We start from the raw sequence: 20,104 nt of genomic DNA, 5'->3' as shown, positions 1-20,104 counted from the left end.
AGATGACCAAAATACTGGCGTTTCAACTCAGCATCGGTCCTTCCAACAAGTATTCAAGGGTTGATTTCCCTTAAGATTGACAGGTTTGATTCTTGATTCAGAAAACTCTATACTCTGAATCCGCCTGCAATGCAGGAGACCCCGATTCAATTCCTGGGTCGGGAAGATCCACTGGAGAAGGGATAGGCTACCCACGCCAGTATTCTTGGGTTTCCCTTGTGGCTCATCTAGTAAAGAATCTGCCTGGAATGTGGGAGACCTGGATTCGATCCTTGAGTTGGGAAGACCCCCTGGAGAAGGGAACCGCTACCCACTCCAGTATTCTGGCCTGGAGAATTCCATGGACTGTATAGTCCATAGGGTCACAAAGAGTCAGACACAACTGAGTGACTTTCACTTCACTATACTCTGTCTTCACAGCATGTCTGTGGAGTTGCTTGGCCTCCTCGCTCCTGTCCTTGCTAGTCTCAGTTCCTGACCCTACCAACCACTTCCTTTTCTAGCAATACTTCCTAATAAATGACCTTCACAGCTTCTCATTTCTGGGTCTGTTACTGAGAAAGCCAGACAAAAACCGGCCCACTCACAGCTCAAGGACAGAAAGGCTATGCGGTGCTACAGAAAGATGCCAGGATTTGGACTCAGGAGACTTCAAATGACAAAGTTCCCAGTTCTGCAACTTATTAGGTGGCAGCAGTCTTTATCAACTCTTCTAAAATGTAGAAATAGGGACTTCCCTGCTGGTTAGGAATCTGTGCTTCCACTGCAGGGGGCACAGGTTCAATTCCCAGATGGGGAACTATCTACCACAACAATTTTGTGACAAATATGTGATGATTACAATATATGTGAACACACTTTGTAAACTAGAGAATATTACACTGGAAAGAAGTTAGCTCATTAAGATAACGTGTTTCCCAGCTAATCCTTCCCCCAACCTATAATTATGACTATGTTCCCCCACTGTCTACACATAGTAGAAAATTTGTAAAGTGGTGGTTCTGGATTTTAGAATGCATCATAATCACCTAGAGGGCTATTTAAAAAGTTTGATGGATGCCACCCCTAGAATTTTGATTCAGTATGTCTGAGGTAGAGCCCAATAAGTTCCCAGGTAACATCAATCTTGCTGATGTGCAAACTTCACTTTCTTTGAGAAGGAAAACTTCAGCCACCCCTGCAGAGTGAAACTAATAAGAAGTTTACAATGGTTCTACCTTACTATAGAAAGAATTTATAGGAAACAAAGACTAAGCCTTAAAAAACGTTATTGATCTTTCCCATGCTGTGGATGTATGTACTCATCTTATGAAATAACTATATGCAAGTGAAGTTGGCTGTGAAGTAAACTTCCGTGGTCAAACTCTATATTCTACCTCAATCCCATACTGACTGGCATTTCGATTAAAAAAAAAGGAGAGGTTCAGATAGTTGCCAGTCTAGTGTCATGACAGATGTTAAAGTAACAAGAACAACATTTATTCACTATTGAAATGTACTAGGTGATATCAAAGCACTTTAGATACATTAATAATTTACTCCTCACAATAATCCATGAAGTTGATACTATTATTATCATTTTACAGATGAGACAACTAAATCAGACAGCAGTCCAAAAAGTTGCCATCACACAGCTAGCAATGTCAGAGATGGGGTTCCAACCCAGACTCTGTGGCACTACATCTTAAAGTCATCTTAAAAAGTCATCATAGCGCTCGCTTCGGCAGCACATACTAAAATTGGAACGATACAGAGAAGATTAGCATGGCCCCTGCGCAAGGATGACACGCAAATTTGTGAAGCGTTCCATATTTTTAAGACACAAAGAAGTAAAAAAACTGATGGATGAAGTATTTAAGAGTATGAAACCCAAATGAGCAACCACATTTTCAAAACAGATTTGTAAAAACTGTATTTGTTACACTGTGCACAAACCTTTCATACTAAATAAATACCAAACTACATTTTCTTGAAAGAAAAAACAAAAAAAAAACAAACAAAAAAAGTCATCATAAAGTCTGCCCAGATTACAAAATTTCTAACTCTATGACCTTTCTTCTTATTGGCTCCCCTTTATGTATATACCTTCCATTTCTATGTGGGCCATGTGATCAAGCGTGAAGCTATCCCAAGCAAAAGCATGGCTTCCCAGAAAGCTTGCCAACTGCTCTGCCTGCATGTGGATAATAACTCGTAATGTTGGGCTGTAATATAATCCTACATACAACAGTTAAATCTGGCATACACTCAGCCTGAAGAGTACCAAAACTGAGGAGGATACTAAAGAAGCACACATACTAAAACCTTGCTAATCTACTCTATTGTGAAGATGTTCTCTGTAACATTATTTTTATTGATAAAGAAATGCACCTGTTCATTTTCAGTATATTTTATAAATGTAAAACACAAAGCAAAAACAAACTAAAATGGGGAATTCCCTGGAAGTTCAATGGTTAAGACCCTGAGCTTCCAATGCAGGGGGCATGGGTTTGATATTCCTGGTTGGGGAACTAGGATCCTACATGACTCATGGAATAGCCAAAAAACAGAGAGAGAGAGAAAACACATCAACATGCATCTCAATAGCCAGAAACCAGGGGCTGAATGTAAAAGAAGGTTAATAGGATACTAACCAGCTGCAAGTCAGAAAAAGAAAGGAAGGCTGAGGAGAAAGCCGGGAAAGGCTGTGTTTGGCCTGCCTGTCCTCTTAAATTCAGAGATTAGCAGGCTAGGTAGGGACATTATTTCTCCTCTCAACATTGCAGAGCATACACTGGAGAAAAGCCCCAGGTAAGAGCTTTACAGTGGATTTTAACAGAGCACAAGTGGGACTTTTGAGGTGCTGGTAATGCTCTATTTCTTGATCTGCATGCAGGTTACGTAGGTATGCTCAGTTTGTAAAAGTTCAAGTGGATAGAAAATTTGAGCTGTTCACTTCTAATAAGTGCACTTTTCTGTGCATATATTCCACTTTAAAGTTTTAAAAAGCAGTTCTATTTTTCTTACCAGCAAAAAATAATGACACACATCTGTAAAGATAAACAATCTTTTCACCACAGTTTCTTCTACTACAGAACCTTGTTCGTGACAGACTGATCAAGCATGGTGAACAGAGCTGAACAGAGGCGTGGTGAACAGAGGCTAGGGTCACTCACGTTCACATTCACTCTCTCCCCGCTGGACTTCTTAGGCAGAGTAACACCACAGTGGGAGAGGAAGAAAAGAATAGCATTTCCTCTCTAGCTTTTTTAAATTATTTAAAATTATTTTTTAAATTATAAATTTATTTATTTTTGTCTATGCTGGGTCTTTGTTTACTGTGTGGGCCTTTTTCTGGCTGTAGGGCTGGGTGTGCACGTTTCAGTACTTGCGGCTCCCAGGCTCTAGAGGACAGGCTCAATAGCTGTGCTGCAGGGGCTGAGTCACTCATGTTGGATCTTCCCAGGGCCACAATCGAACCGGAGTCTCCTGCGTTGGCAGGCAGATTCTGTACCACTGAGCCGACAGGGAAGCCTTCCTCTCAAGGTTTTACTTTCCTCTTTGTCCTCACTCTCTTCTTCCAAAATGTCCCCCTGTCCACCCCCATCAATCTCAGCAGCAAATTATGCAGAAGAGCAGCAGTCCCAGGAGTTGAACCCTTTGATTCAGGGCTGCCCTAGGCTGACTGTCAGGAGCAAACCTGAGCAGGTCCCGCAGCACAAAAGGGATAAAAAGCACATCACATGTCTGAGGAACCCATGCACACCACACAGTACGTGCTCAGTTAACAATGACTGAATAAATGAATACATAACATGTGGACCCAATCCAGAATACACACCATAAATGGGTGCTGAATCAAATTAAACAGCAGCTGTTCTCTAGGTCTCCCCTAAGTGCTTCCTACATTAATTCTGCATACGTGATCTTAGGTAAAGATAAACATCACCATGTCAGCATCCTCCACAGAAGAGTGCCTCCATATTTTTTCATGTGTTCACAAGGGCTCTTTACCACCTTCTGTAATGAATTCCCTCAGGCAGTAGTCTGACAGGCAGGCAGTCAAGTAGGGCCAAGCTGCTTCAAGTCGTTGGGAGTTGCGAACACTACTTTTATGTAAGAAAACAAGCCTGGAGGATGGAGTTTCTGTTTTTAACTCTCATTCCTGCCTAAGTGGAAAAAGTTTTCCTGCAACCATGCTGCTAGGAGCAAATTTCCTGTTTTTAATATTGTTTAGTCTGAATGGGTCTCTAGAGACCAGTCTTAATGCCGGAGAAGCAAATGAGCTGAACCCCCAACATGGTTCCAGTTTCACAGTCGGGCTCAGCAGCCCAGCTGAAGCCTGTATCATTCTCAGCAATCCAAGGTCTGGTTAAAGAGATTAATTTCGTGTTGATCTAAACAGCATCTGCCTCCTGCATCCCACTGACAGGCAACTTCCCCATCTTGAGCCACACTCTCCTCCTCCAACCCTGAAGACTGCCCTAGCTTGCAGAAGACAGAGCTGCATGTTAGAATCACGAGACCTCAAACCACACTCATCTTGTGGCACTTCTTGTACCTCAGATCTTTATCTCAAGTCACCTAAACCAAATAAAGTGCGACTCCAGCCTTAGCCAACAGCCCTGGAACAAAGGTGCTTCTTGGTGTTGTCACAGGCACTTATTAAACTGCATACAAAAGACAAAAAAAAAACTAGATGATCAAAGAGAGACCTGACAGTGTTGAGCACTTAGCTCAAAAGTTATTTGTTGGTGACGACCCAGAGATGCACTGACACAAATCCGGACAGTCACTCAGAAATTTGGGGCTGATTTTCAATGAAGCATAGTTGATAAACCTCTAAAAGCCCTAACCGAGCTGACAAATGCCTGAGAGACTCATTCTCTCTGGTGTATAAATGCTATGTGGAAGATACTGAGCAGATGAGGTTCATCTTCATTGAAAAATAAATATTTGGAAATTAAAGCGGGTGGAATTTAGGATAGAACTAGAGAACAATATAGGACTTCATCTCATTCAGAAATATATATTAAGATTCTTCTGGATTCAAACTAGAGGTCCTGCTTTCATCTTTCCCTCCCCAACATGAAATTGGACACCGCACGGTACGTCACAGATGAGGAAGGACTTACTTAGAAAAAGAGGTACCCAGGGCTTCCTTGGTGGCACAGTGGTAAAGAATCCATCTGTCAATGCAGGTGCCATGGGTTCAATGCCTGATCCAGGAAGATCCTACAGGCCACGGAGCAACTAAGCCCCGCACCATGACTGTTGAGCCTAGAGCCAGTGCAGCACAAACACTGAAGCCGGTATACCCCAGAGCCCATGATCCACAACAAGAGAAGCCACTGTAATGAGAAGCCAGTGCACTGCAACAAAGAGCAGCCTCCGCTCCCCGCAACTAGAGAAAAGCCTGTGCAGCAATGAAGACCCAGCACAACCAAAACGAATTCAGTTCAGTTCAGTCACTCAGTCGTGTCCAACTCTTTGCAACACCATGGACTGCAACACACCAGGCCTCCCTGTCCATCACCAACTCCCAGAGTTTACCCAAACTCATGTCCATTGAGTCGGTGATGCCATCCAACCATCTCATCCTCTGTCGTCCCCTTCTCCTCCCACCTTCAATCTTTCCCAGCATCAGGGTCTTTTCCAATGAGTCAGCTCTTCGTATCAGGTGGACAAAGTATTGGATTTCAGCTTCAACATCAGCCCTTCCGATGCATATTCAGGACTGATTTCCTTTAGGATGGACTGGCTGGATCTCCTTGCAGTCCAAGGGACTCTCAAGAGTCTTCTCCAACACCACAGTCCAAAAGCATCAATTCTTCAGTGCTCAGCTTTCTTTATAGTCCAACTGTCACATCCATACATGACTACTGGAAAAACCACAGCCTTAACTAGATGGACCTTTGTTGGCAAAGTAATGTCTCTGCTTTTTAATATGCTGTCTAGGTTGGTCATAACTTTTCTGCTAAGGAGTAAGCGTCTTTTAGTTTCATGGCTGCAGTCACCATCTGCAGTGATTTTGGAGCCCAAAAAATTAGTCTGCTACTGTTTCCACTGTTTCTCCATCTATTTGCCATGAAGTGATGGGACCAGATGCCATGATCTTAGTTTTCTGAATGTTGAGCTTTAAGCCAACTTTTTCACTCTCCTCTTTCACTTTCATCAACACCAGTTGTGGATGTGACTGGTGATCGAAGCAAGGTCCGATGCAGTCATTCTCCATCAGAGGGCAGACAGACTGAAAACCACAATCACAGAAAACTAACCAATCTAATCACATGGACCACAGCCTTGTCTAACTCAATGAAACTATGAGCCATGCCATGTAGGGCCACCCAAGACAGGCAGGTCATGGTGGAGAGTTCTGACAAAATGTGGCCCACTGAAGAAGGGAATGGCAAACCACTTCAGTATTCTTGCCTTGAGAACCCCATGAACAGTATGAAAAGGCAAAAATAATTAATTTTTTTAAGAGGTATCAAAAAAAAGGTTGACTTTCCTGGTTATCCAGACCCCACACATCCATTGTGGGTGGCATGGATTCAATCCCTGGTCAGCGACCTAAGATCCATGTGGTACAGCCAAAAAGAAAAAGAGGTATGAGGCCATACTGAGTCATGCCAGGAAGGAAAGGAGCAACCGGCTGGCAGGGTTAGTGTACAGATCCCAGGTTCCTTCATGGGCACATGTCACCACTTGTAAAGTTCACTTCAAAACCTGGCTACTGGGAAGAGAGGAGAAATAGCTCCAGAAAGAATGAAGAGGCTGAGCCAAAGTGGAAATAACACTCATCTGTGGATGTGTCTTGTGGTGAAAGTAAAGTCCGATGCTATAAAGAATAATATTGCCTAGGAACCTGCAATGTTAGGTTCAGGAATCAAAGTAAACTGGACACAGTCAATCAGGAAATGGCAAGAGTGAACATACACATTTTAGGAATCAGTGAACTAAAGTGGATGGAAATGGGTGAATTTAATTCAGATGACTATTATATCTACTACTGTGGGCAAGAATCCCTTAGAAGAAATGGAGTAGCCCTCATACTCAACAAAAGAATCTAAAATGCAGTACTTGTGGGCAATCTCAAAAACAACAGAATGATCTTGGTTCATTTCCAAGGCAAACCATTCAACATCACAGTAATCTAAGTCTATGCCCTAACCACTAATGCCAAAGAAGCTTAAATTCAATGGATATATGAAGACCTACAAGACCTTCTAGAACTAACACCAAAAAAAGATGTCCTTTTCATCATAGTGATCTGGAATGCAAAAGTAGGAGGTCAAGAGATACCTGGAGTAACAAGCAAGTTTGGCCTTGGAGTATAAAATGAAGCAGGGCAAAGGCTAACATAATTTTGTCAAGAGAAAACACTGATCATAGCAAATACCTTCTTTCAACAACATAAGAGATGACTCTACACATGTACATCACCAGATGGTCAATACCAAAATCAGACTGATTATATTCTTTCCAGCCAAAGATGGAAAACCTCCATACAGCCAGCAAAACTTAGACCGGGAGCTGACTGTGACTCAGATCATGAGCTCCTTATTGCAAAATTCAGGCTAAATTGAAGAAAGTAAGGAAAACCACTAGGCCATTCAGGTATAACCTAAATAAAATCCGCTTATGATTATACAGTGGAAGTGAGAAATAGATTCAAGAGATTAGACCTGGTAGACAGAGTGCCTAAAGAACTATGGATGGAGGTTCATAACATTGTACAGGAGGTGGTGACCCAAACCATCCCAAAGAAAAAGAAAGGCAAAATGGTTGTCTGAGGAGGCCTTACAAGTGCCTGAGGAAAGAAGAGAAGTGAAAGGAAAAGGAAAAAGGGAAAGATATGTCCATCTGAAAGCAGAGTTCCAGAGAACAGCAAGGAGAAATAAGAAAGGCTTCTTAATTGAATGTTGCAAAGAAATAGATGAAAACAATAGAATGGGAAAGGCTAGAGATCTCATCAAGAAAATAGGAGATACCAAGGGAACATTTCATGCAGAGACAGGCACAATAAAGGACAGAAATGGCAAGAACCTAACAGAAGCAGAAGAGATTAAGATGAGGTGGCAAGAATACACAGAAGAACTATACAAAAAAGGTCTTAATGACCCAGACAACCACAAGAGTGTAGTCACTCACCTAGAGCCAAACATCCTGGAGTGTGAAGTCAAGTGGGCCTTAGAAAGCATCACTATAAACAAAACTAGTGGAGATGATGGAATTCCAGCTGAGCTATTTCAAATCCTAAAAGATGATGCTGTTAAAGTGCTGCACTCAATATGTCAGCAAATTTACAAAACTCATCAATGACCGCAGGACTAGAAAAGGTCATTTTCATTCCAATCCCAAAAAAGGGCAACGCCAAAGAATGTTCAAACTACCACACAATTGCACTCATTTCACATGCTAGCAAAGTAATGCTCAAAATTCTCCAAGCTAAGCTTCAACAATATGTGAATTGAGAAGTTTCGAATGTTCAAGCTGGGTTTAGAAAAGGCAGAAGAATCAAAGATCAAATTGCCAGCATCCATTGGATCACAGAAAAAGCAAGGGAATTCCAGGAAAACATCTACTTTTACTTCGTTGACTACACAGAAGCCTTTGACTGTGCCGATCATAACTGTGAAAAGTTCTTCAAGAGATGGGAATACCAGACCACCTCAACTGCCTCCTGAGAAACCTGTATGCAGGTCAAGAAGCAACAGTTAGAAGTGGACATGGAACAACAGACTGGTTCAAAATTGGGAAAGGAGTACGTGAAGGCAGTATACAGTCACCACGCTTATTTAACTTATATGCAGAGTACATCATGCAAAATGCCAGGCTGGATGAATCATAAGCTGGAATCAAAACTGCCAAGAGAAATGACAACAACCTCAGATATGCAGATAATACCACTCTAATGGCAGAAAGTGAAAGGGAACTAAAGAACCTCTTGCTGAAAGTGAAACAGGAGAGTGAAAAAGTTGGCTTAAGACTCAGCACTCAAAAAAATAAGATCATGGCATCCAGTCCCATCACTTTATGGCAAATAGATGGGGGAAAAGTGGAAACTGACAGATTTTTTTTTTCTTGGGCTCCAAAATCACCGTTGATGGTGACTGCAGTAATGAAATTAATGGACACTTGCTCCTTAGAAAGTTAGACAAATCTAGACAGTGTATAAGAAGCAGAGATTTCACTTTGCTGACAAAGGTCTGTAAAGTCAAAGCCATGGTTATTGCATAGTCATGTATGGATATGAGAGTTGGACCATAAAGGCGGCTGAGTGCCAAAGAACTGATGCTTTCAAATTGTGGTGCTGGAGAAGACTCTTCAGAATCCCTTGGACAGCAAGGAGATCAAACCAGTCAATCTTTAAAAATCAACCCTGAATATTAATTGAAAGCTGAAGCTCCAAGACTTCGGCCACCTGATGCAAAGGGTCAACTCATTGGAAAAGACCGTGATACTTGGAAAGAATGAGGGCAGGAGGAGAAGGGGGCAACAGGAGATGAGATGGTTGGATGGCATCACCAATTCAATGGACATGAGTTTGAGCAAACTTCAGGAGATAGTGAAGGACAAGGAAGCCTGGCCTGCTGCAGTCCATGGGGTCACAAAGAGTTGGATGTGATTTAATAACTAAACAGTAACAACATCTTGGGTCAGAATAGGTAAAATGAAGTATCCATTTGCTGTAAAGTAGGAACTATTTGTTGCATCTCAGAAAGTGACTGGGTCAACTAGAGTTATTTGAGGGGTTCAGTAGAAAACACCCTGACTCCACCTGTAGACAGCACTTGCTTCAGACACAAAATTTAAAATAGATGGTGTTCATGACCAAGTGGGCTTTATCCCAGGAATGCAAGGATTCTTTAATATCCGCAAATCAATCAATGTAATACACCACATTAACAAATTGAAAGATAAAAACCATATGATTATCTCAATAGATGCAGAGAAAGCCTTTGACAAAATTCAACACTCATTTATGATTAAAACTCTCCAAAAAGCAGGAATAGAAGGAACATACCTCAACATAATAAAAGCTATATATGACAAACCCACAGCAAGCATCACCCTCAATGGTGAAAAATTGAAGGCATTTCCCCTGAAATCAGGAACAAGACAAGGGTGCCCACTCTCACCACTACTATTCAACATAGTGTTGGAAGTTCTGGCCACAGCAATCAGAGCAGAAAAAGAATAAAAGGAATCCAGATAGGAAAAGAAGAAGTAAAACTCTCACTGTTTGCAGATGACATGATCCTCTACATAGAAAACCCTAAAGACTCTACCAGAAAATTACTAGAGCTAATCAATGAATATAGTAAAGTTGCAGGATATAAAATAACACACAGAAATCCCTTGCATTCCTATATACTAACAATGAAAAAACAGAAAGAGAAATTAAGGAAACAATACCATTCACCATTGCAACAAAAAGAATAAAATACTTAGGAGTATATCTACCTAAAGAAACAAAAGACCTATACATAGAAAACTATAAAACACTGATGAAAGAAATCAAAGAGGACACAAACAGATGGAGAAACATACCATGTTCATGGATTGGAAGAATCAATATTGTCAAAATGGCTATTCTACCCAAAGCAATCTATAGATTCAATGCAATCCCTATCAAGCTACCAACGGTATTTTCACAGAACTAGACCAAAGAATTTCACAATTTGTATGGAAATACAAAAAACCTCGAATAGCCAAAATAATCTTGAGAAAGAAGAATGGAACTGGAGGAATCAACCTGCCTGACTTCAGACTCTACTACAAAGCCACAGTCATCAAGACAGTATGGTACTGGCACAAAGACAGAAATATAGATCAATGGAACAGAATAGAAAGCCCAGAGATAAATCCACAACCTATGGACACCTTATCTTTGACAAAGGAGGCAAGGATATACAATGGGAAAAAGACAACCTCTTTAACAAGTGGTGCTGGGAAAACTGGTCAACCACTTGTAAAAGAATGAAACTAGAACACTTTCTAACACCATACCAAAAATAAACTCAAAATGGAGTAAAGATCTAAATGTAAGACCAGAAACTATAAAACCCCTCGAGGAGAACATAGGCAAAGCACTCTCTGACATAAATCACAGCAAGATCCTCTATGACCCAACCTCCCAGAATATTGGAAATAAAAGTAAGACTAAACAAATGGGACCTAATGAAACTTAAAAGCTTTTGCACTACAAAGGATACTATAAGCAAGGTGAAAAGACAGCCTCAGATTGGGAGAAAATAATAGCAAATGAAGAAACAGACAAAGGATTAATCTCAAAAATATACAAGCAACTCCTGCAGCTCAATTCCAGAAAATAAATGACCCAATCAAAAAATGGGCCAAAGAACTAAACAGACATTTCTCCAAAGAAGACATACAGGTGGCTAACAAACACATGAAAAGATGCTCAACATCACTCATTATCAGAGAAATGCAAATCAAAACCACAAATGAGGTACCTTACAGAACGCCAAGTCATGAAATGGCTGCTATCCAGTCTACAAGCATAAATGCCTGGTAGGGGTGTGGAGAAAAGGGAACCCCTCTTACACTGTTGGTGGGAATGCAAACTAGTACAAGCAAGCTAATGGAGAACAGTGTGTAGATTTCTTTAAAAAAACTGGAAATAGAATGGCCATATGACCCAGCAATCCCACTCCTGAGCATCCACACTGAGGAAACCAGATCTGAAAGAGACACGTGCACCCAATGTTCATCACAGCACTGTTTATAATAGCCAGGACATGGAAGCAACCTAGATGCCCATCAGCAGATGAATGGATAAGGAAGCTGTGGTACATATACACCATGGAATATTATTCAGCCATTAAAAAGAATTCATTTGAATCAGTTCTAATGAGATGGATGAAACTGGAGCCCATTATACAGACTGAAGTAAGCCAGAAAGATAAAGACCAATACAGTATACTAACACATATATATGGAATTTGAAGGTGATAACGATACCTATACTGCAAACAGAAAAAGAGACACAGAAATTAACAGAACAGACTTTTGAACTTTGTGGAGAATGTGAGGGTGGGATATTTCAAAAGAAACAGCATGTTACATCTAGTTGGTGAACAGATTTTCACCAGCCCAGGTGGGATGCAATAGCAAGTGCTCCGGCCTGGTGCACTGGGAAGACCCAGAGGAATCGGGTGGAGAGGGAGGTGGGAGGGGGATCGGGATTGGGAATACATGTAAATCCATGGCTGATTCATATCAATGTATGACAAAACCCACTGGAAAAAAAAAATAAATAAAATAAAAACAAAACAAAACAAAACAAAAAAAAATAGATGGTGTTCTCCATATCTCAGAGAGAAGCATCAACAGGGAGGCTTGTAACCACATGTTCCTCTTTATGGTTCCTGGATCCTTTCCTTTTTTTTTTTCCCTGGATCCTTTCTTATGATAAAAGCAAAGTTTAACAATTCAAATTCTTCTAATTGTCAGCTAATTCACATCTTACTTCAAATATCAGAGGCAAGCACATAGTCAGGAGGAGTTAGCACACACATCAGTTGGTGGCAGGGGTAGTGGAAAGACCAAGGGCTTTGCAGCACCAGGTCTGGGTTTCAATCTGGACTCCACCTCTTAGTAGTGTGGACCTATAGAACTTACCCTAACCTCTTTGAGCCCTGTTTTTCACATCTGAATAACAGAGATGATAATAACCCACTTCATGGGGTTGCTATTTAAGAGTGAATGAGAGGAATCAGGTACTCAGCTCAGTACCTGGAATACAGCAGGTTCTCAAACCGTGGTAGTTTTTTCCTTTCTTGCCACTTAATAGGAGTCTTTCATGAGAACATTCTCCAAAATTAAACATTACTTTTCCAAACCCTGAAATCAAGTCTCTAAACTCCATGCAAATAGTGCCAGATGCTTATTAAAGGAGGAAGCTGCTTCTATTTTCTCAAAAATCTTTAATGTGGGAAGGAAAGGAAAAGCAATACCAGGCAGAAACCACTACATGTTTGTACTTTAAACCATAACACCACCACAAGCAAGATGGGGTTAGTTTAATACGGAAGGAATAGTAAAGAGAAAAAGAAAAGCAACTGAGGGTTTCCATTTCGGTCAGATCCCTTCTCATCTGAGCAGAACCACTACCCCCACCAACGGCAAGGAAGCCGCACCGGCTCTTACCCCACACCAACTCAGCACATATCCCCAAAAGCTTTTCCACTTTGTCTAACTGCCCAACTACAGAGGCAAGAGTTGAGCAATGAAATGACTAACAAAGGAATAATCTCCCACTTCCAGGAAAAGAAGCAAGAAAAATGAGTTCGCATACACACTTCTTTTACCCTTCTGCTCCTGTGGACCAGACGCAAGGGGTTGTTTGTATACAGACAATCATCTTATGAGTGAGTCCAACCAGTTCTGCCCTGAGCCCAACTTCCTAGCGGCTCTGCCTTTTCCAACTTCTAAATACAGTCTGAGAGATGCCTGGGCACATCTGGTCACCATTTGATTTCAGGCTTCTATTGTGTTCATCTGTGGGGGGAGGTGAATCTATAAATAGCTCATACTCCTCTGCCTCACACTTGAAAATTGAGAAACCATCCACTCTGCCTTTCCTGCAGAGAGAAGAGAGGTTTTTACTGAACCCAGCTCCCTCGTAATGATCAGAAATCAAGTTAATATTCTGTATAGCCAGGCTCAATCAAATGGTTCATAAACCTATTTTATAAGACTAAGTGATATCTAGAATGAAACCAAAAGGGAGTGAATCAAGTAAAGATGAGCGAATGACTCATGTGATGCTTTGAGAAGTCACTGATCTTTTTGGAAACTCACCAAACTGTGTGGTTAAATCCATGCATGTGACCCACCACCTTCAAGTCTTAAGGCCCTTCTCGCCTTTGGAAGAGAACTACATGTTTAAATCCTATTCAGTACTGAAAAGAGAAATCACCCTGTGGACTAGACTTATTGACAACACTCCCACTCCCAGTGAAAGAAGGCAAACCTCTCTCTTCAAGATTTTTCAAATGTTTAATAAAATATTTACTACAGCATTATTTACCACACTGTAAGGTAATTAACTCTATGTATCTGTCTCCCTCAAGAACTAAGTTTTTCATGGTTAAGTACAACGTCCAACTCTTATTATTTCCAGTGCCTTGCACAATTCTTGGCATATTTTTCAGTAGATGTAGGTTGAATGATTGAATGAAGAAGGTGAAATAATCACGTATTATAGAATCTTAGTGAACTTTCACAAATAAGACATCAAACTTAATGTTGATTTAATGGAGAGGTAAGAGAAAAGGGTTAAAAGGTAAAAGTAAACAAAACAAAGATATAAACACATTGTTTCCCTTCATCCCCACACCTGTACACGATTCTGCATGTGTCTGTGCTAAATCGCTTCAGTCCTGTCCAACTCTAAGAGACTCTCTCGGCTTTCACCTGCCAGGCTCCTCTGTCCATGGGATTCTCCAGGCAAGAATACTGGAGTGGGTTGCTATGACCTCCTCCAGGGGATCTTCCCCACCCAGGGATAGAACCTCACTCTCTTAAATCTCCTGCATTAGCAGGCAGATTCTGTACCACTAGTACTGGGAAGCCCCTGCTCAGGATTCTAAAAAGGCTATTTTTGCTGGAAGCTGACCTTATGTAAATATGTGTAAACCACAGACTAATTAGAGCCAGGATACAATAATGACCACCCCTAACTTCAGATCTTGGAAAAGAAATTTCTGAAACACTATATATAGTTCTGGCACAAAAGTACAAATAGATCAATGAAGTAAAATAACTTTAAAAGAGACCCCAGGTATACGCGGGGATTAAGCAAATGATAAAAATGGCTTTTTCCTATTGTTGCAGGAAGCGGGACCCCTTCCAGGGCCCAAAGGGGGGCTTTTCCCTAGTACTCGGAAATGAATTGTCCAAGGAGACAGACCTGCTGACAAAACAAGAGACTGTATTGGGAAGGGGCGCCTGGGCGGAGAGCAGGAGGGTGAGAGAACCCGGGAGGGCCGCTCTGCCGTGGGGCCTGCAGTCTCAGGCATTATGGTGATACGATTAGTTTCCAAGTTGTTTCTGGCCAATCATTTTGACTCAGTGTCCTTCCTGGTGGTACATGCATTGCTCAGCCAAGATGGACGCCAGTGAGAAGGATTCTGGGAGGTGGTAAGACAGGTGGCATCTCCTTTTGATCTTTCCAAAACTATTTCTATTGGTGGTGGCTTATTAGTTCCATGTTCCTAGTAAGGAACCTCCTGTCATAAAATAACTCATCCAAATGGTTACTATGGTGCCTGGCCAGGATGGGCAGCTTCAGTCAGTGTGTTTCCCCTAACACTATCAGTGGAGAAAGGATGGATGTTTAAGCCCCACCTCATTTCCTTCACCAAAAAAATTCAAATGGATCAAATATTTAAAAAGATAAATTTACTAGTATACCAGAAAAAAAAATAGCAAATACTTTCATAACTTCAGGAAGACAGGCCCTTCTAAGTTTAATATACTAGGAAGCCACAGAGAAAGGTCAATAAATTTGACTACATTTAAACACACACACAGGGGGGAAATTACAAAATCAAAACAAAAGTAAACAGGGGAAACATCTGCAACATCTATGACATGGAACATTTTCCTTAATATTCTAACTGCTCTTAAAAATAAGAGAAAGAAAAAAAAATAAGAGAAAGATGAACGGTACAGTAGAAAAATGGGGGAAAATACATGAACACATAATTCACAGGCAACAAAGTATACAAATGGCCCAGAAACATACAGAGATGCTCATCAAATATAACAAAAAGAAAAGCTAAAAATAGGATACCATTTCTAATAAGACAGGCAAAGATTAAAGAGTTTGATAACACCTAGTATTGACAAGGAATGTGGTAAAGTATTCTGATACACTACTGTTAAGCATGTAAATTGGTACAATCTTTCGGGAAGGAAATTAGACAACAACATATTGAAATTTAAAATATACTACTCTCTGAACAAGCAGCTGCACTACTAGAAATTAAAGACGCTCACTCTAGTATTATAGAGAACAGCAGACACATAATATAATACATATTATATAATAGCAGGAATCCATAATTATGGAATTATAATTATATATCATATAATATATTCAAACCATACATCACTAGAAAAATAATTAAACTACAACACCTTTGTACAATGGAATTCTATCTAGCATTAAAACAATGAGGTAGAACAATAGGTACTGCCAATAAATTAGGGCCAAGATAAGGTGATAAGGTAAAGCCAGTTGAAAATAAAATATACAGTGTAAGACCGTCAGTACTTTTTTTTTTTTTTAAAGATAAGTGGTTACCTCTGAAGAATGAGACCAGTAGGGCGGTATGAAAGGGGAAGGGGTTTCGGTTTTTACATTATACCCTTCTGGACTGTTTGAACATTTTCCAGTTAGCTTGTATCACCTTTATAGCAAAATATTTTAATAAACTAATTAATCTACTAACACATTTTATGCAGCTGTCTGCTTTCTGCTGTGCAAAGAACTGGAGCGAGACCAGTCTCATTTCTTTCCGACACTTTCTGAACCCTTTTTGGAGCACTGCACTTAGAAGAGGCTTTTTGTTGGGCAGCTGGACTGGCTCCCCCCAAACAGAGGACCACTGAAAGGTGCTGAGGGGAGACCTGCCACGGGCTCGCTGTGCAAGCGTGTGGGCGAGAACTCAGCGCCTGGCAATGCAGACCAGGTGGCTCCCACTGGAGAGGCTTACTGTTATCAGTCTGCCTGTGAACACGTGTCCGCTGTGGTGGACACACAGACCTTTTGTTCAAAGGGCTGTTCTTCATTTTACATCCTCTTGTTCGGGTGATTTTGCAGATCAGTTTTTCCAAAGATCCTCAAAGTGATCATCTCCATCATCATGCCTCTCATCTTCAAGCAATTAACTGGCAATCCTTTTAAACCCAGGACAAATTCAGGTATAAAGGAAGTGGAGTATAGGGCAACTTCTCAGCACTGCAGAGCAGCAAGGACATGTCTCAGGACCTCTATCTGTATTTATGCTTAGCCTGCCCCGTTTCCAGCTGACTATCAAGCTTTGGGCATGCCGCTCCTATACACAACCTCTCTCCCCAGGCTAAATCTCAAGGACTCCAGATAGTACCAGAAATTCCTGTTACCCTTGGCTCACAGAGGAGAAAAAAAAAAATCCAAACAAGCTTTTGCATCTTATAAGATTTCTCTCATTTCTGCTCTTCATTTTTGTACAGGCATCCAGCACCAACAGTAAGCATTAAGTGTCAAGGATCTCAGTTCTTCAGATTTTTTTGTAAGTCTAAAAGCTACCCTTTAAAAATTGACAATCGAGTTTCTAGAGAGGGGAAAAAATGAGTTTAGATGAAGCCAAAAGAATGACCTTATTGCTTTAAAATCCAGCCCATGGACATGCTTATAGAGCCAAGCAGCTGTGCTGTTGGCAGAGGGAATGTGCTGAAATGAAACACTCATGGTAATCTCCCTTCCCCCACTCAGGCCCACAGAGCCCCATCCAATTATTGCACAAAAAGGCTTTTTCTTATAAAATTCTCTCTCTTCTACTTCTGTCTCCATCTTGGTTGGGAAGAACTAGCACTAGTGATGGAATGTACACAGCTCTGCAAATATTCATGAGGAAAATCCTTTGACGCCCACACGCTCCCCAGCTGCCCTAGCACACATATGCATTAGGGAAAGGGATGCACAGAGAAATTCATAGATGTCTGTGGCTCTCTAGCTTAGGCAAACTGCAAGGCCTTCTCAAAATAGGCCATAAGATTCAGGAAGGCAGAGTCCTGCTTGTCTCTCATCCATTGAATCATAAATGAAATTATCAACCGCTAACCACTAATAGATCATTTAAGTCGTGCAGCACTGGAAAGGCAGAAACAAAGAGAACTTGTATAAATAGTGCAGCATTTGAGAGCTTGGACTTCGGAATCACACAGTCAAAGGTTTGAATCCTGGCTCCGTTACTTGATTGTGTGACCGTCAAGCCAGCTACTCAACCTATCTGAGCCTGTTCTTACACCTAAATTGGAAATGATATCTCCTGTAAAAAATGGTATAATCCTAACCCCTCTGTGAACTCTCCAATTCCTTCTCACCTTAGTTTCTTCTTCATGTTTCCCCCTTCTGCTCTTCCAAGGTCCCTCTGCAGTTTCAGTAACTCTTCCACCTTCTTTCCTTTTCTCCAAAGCCTCCATTCACATTCCAAGTACAGCAGATACAACAAAAGTGAGGGTCATACTCCTTTCTACCTCATCCTACTTACTTTCTGAGGCAGAAGGTCATAGATCAATTATCATCTTATAATGGGGTGCAGTCCCCAGATAGAAATGTTATTTCTGTGGAAGCCATTAAGCAGCCCCAGCCTGGTCACAATGTTGTTGTCGTTGTTCAGTTGCTAAGTCGTGTCTGACTCTTTGCAACGTCGTGAACTGCAGCATGCAAGGCTTCCCTGTCCTTCACTCTCTCCGAGCTTGCTCAAACTTATGTCCATTGAGTCACTGATGCCATCTAACCATTTCATCCTCTGTTGTCCCCTTCTCCTCTTGCCCTCAATATTTCCCAGCATCAGAGTCTTTTCCAACGAGTCAGCTCTTCCCATCACGTGGCCAAAACACTGGAGTTTCAGCTTCAGCATCAGTCCTTCCAGTTAAAGGGTTGATTTCCTTTAGAACTGACTGGTTTGATCTCCTTGCTGTCCAAGGGACTCTCAAGAGTCTTCTCCAGCACCGCCGTTTGAAAGCATCCATTCCTTGGTGCTCAGCCTTCTTTATTGCCCAACTCTCACATCCATACATGACCACTGGAAAAACTATAGCTTTGACATACAGACCTTTGTGGCAAAGTGATGTCTCTGCTTTTTAATATGCTGTCTAGGTTTATCATAGCTATTCTTCCAAGGAGCAAGCCTCTTTTAATTTTGTGGCTGCAGTCACTGTCTGCATTGATTCTGGAGCCCAAGAAAATGAAATCTGTCATTGTTTCCACATTTTCCCCATCTATTTGCCATAAAGTGATAGGACTGGATGCCATGATCTTAGTTTTTTGAATGCTGAATTTTAAGCCAGCTTTTTAACTCTCCTCTTTCACCTTCATCAAGAGGCTCTTTAGTTCCTCTCTGCTTTCTGCCATTAAAGTGGTATCATCTGCATATGTGAAGTTGTTGATATTTCTCCCAGCAATCTTGATTCCAGCCTGTGATTCATTCAGCCTGGCATTTCACATGATGTACTCTGCATATAAGTTAAATAAGCAAGGTGACAATATACAGCTTTGAGGTACTCCTTTCCCAATTATGAACCAGTCCGCTGTTCCACACCGTTGTTCTAACTGTTGCGTCTTGTTCTGCATACAGGTTTCTCAGGAGGCAAATAATGTGGTCTTCTATTCCCATTTCATTAAGAATATTCCATAGTTTGTGGAACTGCTCAAATTGAACAAAGTAGGGAAAATCACTAGCCCATTCAGGTATGACCTAAATTAAATCCTTCATGATTATATGGTGGAGGTGACGAATAGATTCAAGGGACTAGATCTGGTAGACAGAGTGCCCAAAAAACTATGGATGGAGGTTCATAACATTGCACAGGAAGTGGTGACCAAAACTATCCCCAAGAAAAAGAAATGTAAAAAGGCAAAGCGGTTAGCTGAGGAGGCCTTACAAATAGCTGAGAAAAGAAGTGAAAGGCAAAGGAGAAAGGGAAAGATATATCCAAGAGAATAGTAAGGAGAGATAAGAAAGCCTTCTTAAGTGAACAATACAAAGAAATAGAGTAAAACAACAGGATGGGAAAGACTAGAGATCTCTAAGAAAACTGGACATGCCAAGGGAACATTTCATGGAAAGATAGGCACAATAAAGGACAAAACTGGCAAGGACCTAACAGAAGCAGAAGAAATTAAGAAAAGGTGGCAAGAATACACAGAAGAACTGTACAAAGAAAGCATATGTCACATTAGAGAACCTATAATAATAGGTGCTCAATGCCCCCACATACTACTAGATGGTTACAATGCCATGTCCTCATTTTGATGGAGTAGAGTCAGGGAGAGGCCCAGTCTCAAGAACAAGATCTTTCCTTGGGATTTTGTCAAGCA

The 20,104-nt window shown here is 41.1% G+C and overlaps 1 protein-coding gene and 1 non-coding gene across 2 annotated transcripts in view; one reads left to right on the top strand and one right to left on the bottom strand.

The window, feature by feature from the left end:
- Window positions 1-20,104, bottom strand: part of STARD9 (StAR related lipid transfer domain containing 9) — a 118,985-nt gene that overhangs the window by 85,182 nt on the left and 13,699 nt on the right.
- LOC122444371 lies at window positions 1,714-1,816 on the top strand. The gene has a single exon (XR_006270215.1). It is a non-coding gene; the product is annotated as a U6 spliceosomal RNA (small nuclear RNA).

Source organism: Cervus canadensis, chromosome 6 (genome assembly GCF_019320065.1).
Source record: "Cervus canadensis isolate Bull #8, Minnesota chromosome 6, ASM1932006v1, whole genome shotgun sequence".
In the NCBI taxonomy this organism is placed as follows: Eukaryota; Metazoa; Chordata; class Mammalia; order Artiodactyla; family Cervidae; genus Cervus; species Cervus canadensis.
The sequence above is the reverse complement of the archived record's forward strand: the minus strand, read 5'-3'. Positions and strand labels throughout refer to the sequence as shown.